General features: G+C 43.1%; 1 pseudogene; it reads right to left on the bottom strand.

The window, feature by feature from the left end:
* Window positions 1-6,361: 6,361 nt before the first annotated feature.
* On the bottom strand, window positions 6,362-8,277 carry LOC145395154 (uncharacterized; annotated as a pseudogene).
* Between the last annotated feature and the right edge of the window lie 671 nt (window positions 8,278-8,948).

Consider the following 8,948-nt stretch of genomic DNA (forward strand, 5'->3'; position numbering starts at 1 on the left):
GGTGGGGAGATTACCATTCCAGTTTTGTTAGAGGTGCCAGTGCCCGAAGTTCCCTCGCAGGTTGATCCCAATGATGCAGAGGTATTCCCAGTTTGTGGTGTGACTAGGTCCATGCCACGTGCAGAGAGGAGTCGACAGGAGAAGGTTGCTTGTAGTGTGCCCTGCGGTATCATACCAGAGGCAACAGTTAGTCCTACGTCCAAGGACATGAAACAATTGGACAATGAGATATCGTTGGGGGATATGTTTATGAGTTCTTTGGAGGAGGTAAACACTGAGAAGTTAAAGGAGTTGCAGTCTGGAAACCAGGAGATTCAGAGGTTGAAGTTGTGTGCAGTGGATGATTCTGAGGAGGAGAAGGGTGGATGTTTTTATGTGAAAGATAATATTTTGTGAAGACGGTGGAGACCTCCACATGTGAATGTAGATGATGGGATGTGGGACTACCATCAGATCATAGTACCTAATATGCGCAGGCAGGAGTTTATTCAACTGGCCCATTCTACTTCATTTGCAGGTCACAAGGGTGTAAGGAAGACCATGGAGAGGTTGCGTGCAGATTTCTACTGGCCCCACATGGCAGCAGATGTGGCTAAGTTTGTCAAACATTGTCATACCTGTCAAGTAGTGGGTAGGCCGAATCAGCCTGTTCCTAAGGCCCCTCTTGTCCCCATTCCTGCCATTGATCCCCCTTTTTCCAGGCTAATTACTGATATGGTGGGACCCTTGCCTCCAACTTGTAGCGGTAACTCATATTTGCTCACTATCATTGACCCCTCCACGAGGTACCCTGAGGCAATACCTTTAAGTTCTATCAAAGCTAAGGCAGTGGTTAGAGTTTTGCTAGAATTCTTTACAAAGTTTGGTTTGCCCTGGGAGGTTCAATTAGATAGAGGGGTCTAATTTCCCTTCCAACATCTTCCAGCAGTTATTAGCTCAACTTGGCATCACATACATCAAGAGCAGTGCCTGCCATCTGGAGACGCAGGGTGCCTTGGAGCATTACCACCAAACGCTCAAGAATATGCTCTGCAAGTACTGTCTGGAGCACTCTAAGGACTGGGGCCATGGTGTGCCGTTCCTCCTGTTCACTACGAGGGAAGTCCCCGAGGAGAGTTTGGGTTTCTCTCCTAACGAACTCGTGTCTGCCCATCGAGTTCGGGGTCCCCTGAGCTTGGCTGAGGAGACTTGGAGCAGTAACCTCACTGAGAGCCAGAGCTTACTCCGTTATGTGCAGGGCTTCAAGACCCATCTAAGTGAGACTCTGAAGCTGGCCAGGGAAAGTCTCCAGCAGGCACAGGAAAACATGAAGGTGTGGTACAATCAAAAGGGCAGGCTGAGGGAGTTTAAGGTTGGCAATGAGGTTTTGGTGTTGCTGCAACTACAGGGTCAGCAGCTGGCTGCTAAGTATAGTGGTCCTTACCCTGTAGTGTGGAGTATTTGAGACACCGACTACGTGGTGGAGAACCCCGACGGAAGGAAGAAGCACCAACTGTGCCATGTAAACATGCTGAAGCTGTTCCATCGTGCACTGGATTCTACGGCTCCCGTACACCTCGTCTCCGCCACTGCTGCTGTTGCTGAGGAGGGTGTTGATAGCGGCTTGTTTGAGGTGGACTGTGAGTTTCCAGATTGTAGCTGGATGATGAATGATGAGGCGGAGTCCACTCTCAACTCCAAGTTAGCACATCTGCCTCGGGATCGAGCATCGCAGTTAGTTGCCCTCTAGTCATCTTACAAGGAAGTATTCAGCAGTAACCCTGGGAAGACCAACTGGATTCAGCACAACGTGGATGTGGGTGACGCCATTCCTGTGAATTTGCCCCCTTATCAAGTCAGCCCTTAGCGTGTTGGCACGCTGTGTCAGAGGCTCAATTATATGTTGGACCTCTGGCTTATCACCCCTTGTGTTAGTCCCTGGAGTTCCCCAGTGACATTGCAGCATAAACCAGATGGCACCATAAGAGTTTGCATAGACTACAGATGGGTGAACGCGCTAACCAAGACTGATACGTACCCATTGCCCCGGCTTGCGGACTGCATCGATCGCATCAGCTCATCTAGTTATATCTTTTTTTTTTTTTTAATAACAGAAAGGAGGAAGGAAAAACAAATGATTAAGAAAAAATAATCCATACACCACATTACTGATGTTCTCTGTTCGTAAAATATCTGTAACAGTTAGACTTGAACTGCTATAGGTTGAAATTTGGAGGGAAACAACTCTGGGGAAGCGAGTTCCAGAGAGATACAGTTCGGGGAATGAAAGAATTCTGATAGGCAGAAGTTCTGCAATGTGGCTGAGTGACATTCCGGTCATGAGTGCTACCAGATGCCCGTGTAGCACGAGGGAAGGCATGGTTAGGTGGCACCATGGACACAACTTCGTCTGAGCATTTGCCAAAAAAAATCTGTAAAATAATGCAAGGGAGTCAACATTCCTTCTTACTTGCAGGGGAGGTAGTTTATTTGTAATGGCAGGGTTGTTAATAATTCCAACAGCTTTGTTCTGAATTTTGTCTAGTTGTTTTAATGGAACCTCTCCACATCCATTCCACAAGGGTGAGCAATATTCAAGCTGAGAACACGCATGACTCTTATAAATTATAGCTAATTGCTCATCAGGAAAGAAGTTACGGACTCTGTACAATAATCCAAGTTTCTTTGAGGCGGTTTTAGCAAGTGATCTAACATGAGAGGTCCAGCTGAGGGCATTGTTAATTGAGACACACAGAATCTCAATGCTTTTGGAGATGGGACTATTAGTAGCACTGAAGGCAATATACGAATCTGGCAATATCTGTCTATTAGTAAATTGTATATATTTAGTTTTACTAGCATTAAAAGAGACAAGGATGTTTTGTCCCCGTTCACTGATCGTACATAGGTCTTGATTTATGGAGATGGCTGTAGTGAGTTGAGAGGTAGAGATATTAGACTTTGTAAATGGGTGTCGGGTGTGAATGAACTATGTAGTGTTGAGTCATCTGTGTATGAGTGGACGGGGTTGTGGGTGACAGATATGAGATCATTAATATGAACCAGGAATAGGGTTGGCACCAGAACTGATCCCTGCAGCATGCCGGCATTGATTGAGTGGAAATTTGAATATACATCATCAACTTTTACTCTTATTTTCCCATCAATAAGATATGAAGAAATCAAATGAACAAAAGACATTAGTCCATAGCAAAGCGTTTGGACAACAGGGAACAGTGTCATACTCTGTCGAAAGCTTTAGAAATATCAAGAGCTACTGGATGAGTTTCTCCATGTAGACCAATTGATTGATGGATGGTATGAGTTAGGAGATTGAGTTTGTCAATGGTGGATCTTTCATGGCAGAAACCATATTGTTTATCACTAATTAAGTTGTTGGATTAAAGATGTTTAACAATGTGCTTATTAATTAAAGTTTCAAATACCTTACCAAGAGAAGATGTGACAGCTATTGGTCTGTAATCCGAGGGGACAGAAGAACTTCCTTCCTTCGGAATTGGGTGGATATTGGCTTCTTTCCATGAATTTGGGAATAAAGAAGTACATATGCATAGTCTGAATAATTTAGCTAGGACAGAGGCAAGTTCAGGGGAACACTTTTTCAAAACAATTGGCGGAATTCCATATGAGCCTGGAGCCTTGTTCGTAGGTAAATTGTCTAGGATGAATTTTACGTATCTCGTCTGTATTTTAAGTGGGGCAATTTCAGGAGAGTCAAGTTCTAGTATTGGGACATTCTGGCTGGTATCGGGTATGGTAGAGTTTCTGGCAAATGTACTGGCAAAAATATCTGCTTTCTCACGCGGGTCATTTGTAATGTTGCCATCTGAAGATTTTAGTGGGGGAATGGAAGATGACTTGTTAATGGTATTATTGAAAGGATTAAGAGTTGACCAGAATATTCTACTGTCATTAGGGTTATTAAGTAGTTTTGACGCTTGCTTTTGAAGAAAGATTAATTTAGCTAGGTTTAATACAGCTTTTCCATGATTTCTAGCAATTTTAAATTGAGAGAGTGATTCATATGTTTTTGATTTTATGTAAGAGTTATATGCTAATGACTTTTGGGCTGTTGCTCTAGCACAGTTGCTATCAAACCATTTTGGAGAGTTCGATCTTTTAGTGAACTGTTGACTTGGTATGAATAAATCCATACCAGCTAGTATTAAGTCGCAAATGTGGGACTGGGTAGAATCACCAAGTTAGATCTCAATAAAGGCTTCAGGCAAGTGCCATTGACCGAACGGGCTAAAGAAGTCTCGTGTTTTGTGCCAGATGGACAAACATAATGTGATGCCGTATGGTATGAAAAATACCCCTGCAGCGTTCCAGCAATTAATGAACATGGTTGTCAGTGGTATGAAGCATTGTGTGGTATACTTGGATGATGTGGTAGTCTTTACCAATGATTGGGAAAGCCACTTAAGAGAACTAGGTGTTTTGCTGTCCAGCCTTTCCAAGGCTCGCCTTGTAGTAAATTTAAGGAAGTGCGAGTTTGTTTGTGCACAAGTTCAATACCTTGGTCATGTCGTTGTTGATGGTTGTGTGCACCCCTCTGACTCTAAGGTGGAGGCAATAAAGAGTTTTAAGGCACCACAAAACAGGTGCAAGCTTCAGCAATTCCTCAGCAATAGTGGTTACTACCGTCATTTTTGTCATCGTTGATTGTCCCGTTCTTAAGAACGAATTTTCCTAAGGGAAAATTCTATCTTTGGTGTGGGCGTGTTACTTGTGTAAGAATATATATTTTATGTGTATATTGTGCATGTATGTATAGTGTGTGTGTGTCGCTGTGTGTGTGTGTGTGTGTGTGTGTGTGTGTGTGTGTGTGTGTGTGTGTGTGTGTGTGTGTGTGTGTGTGTGTGTGTATCGATGCTGTGTATGCCAGCATCTACGTACATGCACTCCCTATCATGTTGTTGCCTGTTCGATGCGTACACATTTATAAAGTCTTAGTTAATTCTGTTTGATCTCTCAATGAGAGTGTGACTAAAATTGTTTTTAATATTAGTGACTTCCTGTGGAGCTTAAACTGGTGACATAAAGATTTGTATTCACCAGTGATATTTATAATGTTTGAAGTATGGGGGAGAGATTAATTTGCTTAACTCTTTTCTGTATATTTCTTGTCTGACCTCCTGCTGCGTGTTGACTCGTGCATGACCCGAGGGTATTTATAAGGGGGAGAATTTTGAATGGAGAGTTTCTGTGGGACTGGCGTTAGGAGAGGGAGTGTCTGGACTGGAGATCAGAGAGGGAGGAGAAGCAATATTTTTTGTGTTGTATACGTTACTGAACATCTTTTCACTTCGTATCAGCATCCAATTGCCAGTACAGTAATCCCTCTACTATCCGACATAATAGAGCCAAAGGCATGTCCGGAAAGTGGTCCCATCTGGAAAGTGGGTCCCAGCCTTCTGGACTTGTACTTATGGACCCTAACCTACCCTGACTCAGAAAAACACCTATACAACTCCCTACTGGACATGCATAGCACCTATTTAAGACCTAATTCACATCAATTACTATCCATTTCAGAGGCGGAGTTGCGCTGTTTATCGCAAATATCTCCTAAACAAATTGTTGGATCAGTATGGTATTTCAACACACTACTTTTGACATCCGGGCCTAATTTATGACCCTTAAACCATATTGCTATTTATGTTATGTGAGGAGTTTACTCGTGAAAAATAACAGAAAGTCGACTAGTCATGTTGACGCATTCGAAGGAAAGTGTTGCCCCCCCAACACCCTCCCAAACTATTCCTTAACTACCCCTACTTCTCCCCCTTCTCGTCCTCGTTATCCCTCCTATTCTCCCTGAGCTCCTCGCCTCCTTCATCACTCTTGTGTCCCTCCCTCATTATCCCAGCACTGTATTATAATGTAAGAATGTTATGTAGTTGTAGACGTATTGATATGATTATTTGCAATGGATGCAAGTCGTATTTTGCGTAGAAAGTACTGTACATCAAGATGATTACGTACATGTAATAGAAGCTATGCCTATATGTTTGCAGTGTTTATGGTCAACCATTGAAATTCACGAACTACAAATTGTATCACTTGTTGCCTGAACCTTCTCGGAGAAGTTATTACTATTATTACAATACTGTGCATTCATCCTAAAATATGAACATGGTCCAGTTGATATATATTGTTTTACCTGTCTCTATTTATATTATTACAAAATTATAAACTCCAATGCTCTATTGTATATGATGCGTAATATTCATTAATATATACATACATACATCGTCATTTTATTGTAAATACTATTACATACATTCCATTACATTTATTAAGTTGGAGCAATGTATCATATTGTAGGAATAAAACTATGTAAACAATATAACAAAATTTATTCAACATCACTTTCAAAGAAGACGTCATCATCTTCATCATCAATGGCGATGTTGATAATAATGGGTTCCACTCCCTCGTGTATGTTGTCAGTCTTCCAGTATTCTTCTTCAAATCTGCGGGAGTGTTGAACAGCCCCCGTCCACACGTCCTTGTGTACCATATGCCTGGCTTCCTCCAATCTATCCTGTAGGTCCGTCCGGGTAAACCGTTGTAGTGTGGAGCGCACATGGCGCTTCATACAGCCTCATACTTGCTCGATGGCGTTGAGTTCTGGGTGGCCAGGTGGCAACCGTATGACCTCGTGGCCCCACATACGGATGGTGTTGTCGATTTTATACTGGGGTTGTGGGCGGTTCTGCTGGCAAAGGAGCAGCAGCTCAGGGCGAGTGGCAGCAGGTGGGATGGAAATTTTGTGCTGCTCCAGCCATCTGATGAGGTCCGCCTTCCTGGTGGCTGTGGTAGGGCATCGACTCTCCTCTGTTAGCTGACTGTGGTAAGGTGCATTATCCAGTACAAGCACCGATGGGTTTGGCAGTGACGGAAGGAGCTGCGTTGTTAGCCATCGCTGGAACAGTTCTCCGTTCATTTCCCCATGATAGTCACCCTGGTTACTTTTGGCTGGGTAGCACAGGTAGGAACCGTCAACAAAACCTTCGTCCGTGCCAGCTGCGACCACCACAAATCGCTCCCCTTCACCAGGTGGTACCTGACGACTGTAGGTGGTGCTGATGGGAGCCTGAGTGGTATCCACCCACTCCCTACTGTGACCCATCCTGGTGGTAAACCATGTCTCATCCACATACACCACCGTTCTTCCCTCCTTCCGGTGGCGTTGTAGAGCCCGGAGAGCGGTTATCCGACGACACACCACCTCCAGCGATTCCCTCCTCACATACATCTTGCGTTGTGACACTCTGTATCGGAATCCCATGGTGTGCATGATCCGTCAAACTGTTGTTTCAGAGGTATCCTTGGGGATAATACCAGCTGTTTTCAGATCAGCTGATATGACACTGAGTGTGAAATGTTGTCTTTCTGAAAACTTTCTGTGGATGTGGCGGCGTATTGCACCGACAGTAAAGTTGTCGAACCATCCCGTGTAGGTTGTGGACGGTGGTGCTGGTGTGGAAGGGGAGGATGTGGCGGCTTTGCTGACAATGCTCCTCAATGATGACACACTCGTGCCCATGATGTTCGCAACTCGCTCGTAAGACCTGTGTGCATAAAGATCAGTGTTGTTATATTTTGCATTTCATCTTTAATATGACATTGCGACATAATACAGTCTGCCTTACTGTTATATATGTTAAGAAACGTGTACACATAACATAAAACAGAAAAATAATTGATATACTGTAGATAGCAAGTTCACTTACACAGGAAAGTCTATGACATCAATACTCGCATAATGCAAAATATGGTAGGTTATTATAGACATAAAAGACTCGAAGGAAAAGGGTGTTGTGGCTCAATCTTTACCCAGAGCCTTATGAACCAGCAGCATCTTACTTTGCTTTCACAGCCAGAGACCTCGTTCTCCCCTATAAATAATTGACTCCAAGATTATTGGTATAATTGTTATCCATGAGATCATTATGATTTTTTTTTCAGTGATTCTGCCAACATTATATACACTTATATAGCAACAGTACCGATTAAATTTTTTTGGTGTAATTTTTACTTTTTATACCATTGTCTAGTAAATGCTCGAACAAAATAAAGTGAAGTGGGTGGTTATTATGCCAGCCGTATTCAAAGAAACACAGCACATATACTATAAACATGGACAAAACTATGTACTCACCTATTCAAACTTATGTAAGTTCGACCACGGGTGCTTTCCCTCTTGAACAAAGTGACAAGACGAATGATAAAAGCTGCCCTGCATCCACGGGGGCAATGGGAAGACATTGTAGATACTGTTGTTAGTGGGCGTGCCTCGACAGTCAATGATCTATCCCCTGTACCTGCTGATGTCAAAACCTCGGGAAGGGGAAGAGGGGGTACCTCAGAGAGGGGGGAAGTGATACGGGAGACTGAGGATATTCAATGAAAGCATAAATTGCTTATTAGAAATAAAAGATGAACTAATAAAGCAACCATGAACGATTTTATTTGGTTGGCCAAAAACAAAACTGACTTCATATTTTTGGTAACCGTAGATACATCGGTAATGATACGGCCATAACAACGTAATTAGCCAATGATTTTATGGTCGTTTGACCCACTCTAGTTTTCATGGCCACACACAACAGTAGGTAACTGTGTTAAATAATATTACTAATGTATGATAAGTATATACATACTGTCATATTCAAATATTATGCATGCAATTAGAATGAAAAAAGAAAACGGAAGTGCAATGATGGGAGAGGGATGGTGTGACTGGGAGTGAAGAGGGAAACGGGGAGGGGGTGAACGCGATATTGGGGGGTAGGGAAGGAATGGTCAGAGGGTTGTTCAGGGTGTTAGTGGAGGAGCTACCCCGCACAGTCGCACTCGTCCGATTTTGTATAACACCTTAGATTTGATGACTGGATTAGGCTTAATATCCTTCAGTAAACTCCTAATGTAACATATGT

Source organism: Coenobita brevimanus, chromosome 4 (genome assembly GCF_032717465.1).
Source record: "Coenobita brevimanus isolate Jiangsu-jjx chromosome 4, ASM3271746v2, whole genome shotgun sequence".
In the NCBI taxonomy this organism is placed as follows: Eukaryota; Metazoa; Arthropoda; class Malacostraca; order Decapoda; family Coenobitidae; genus Coenobita; species Coenobita brevimanus.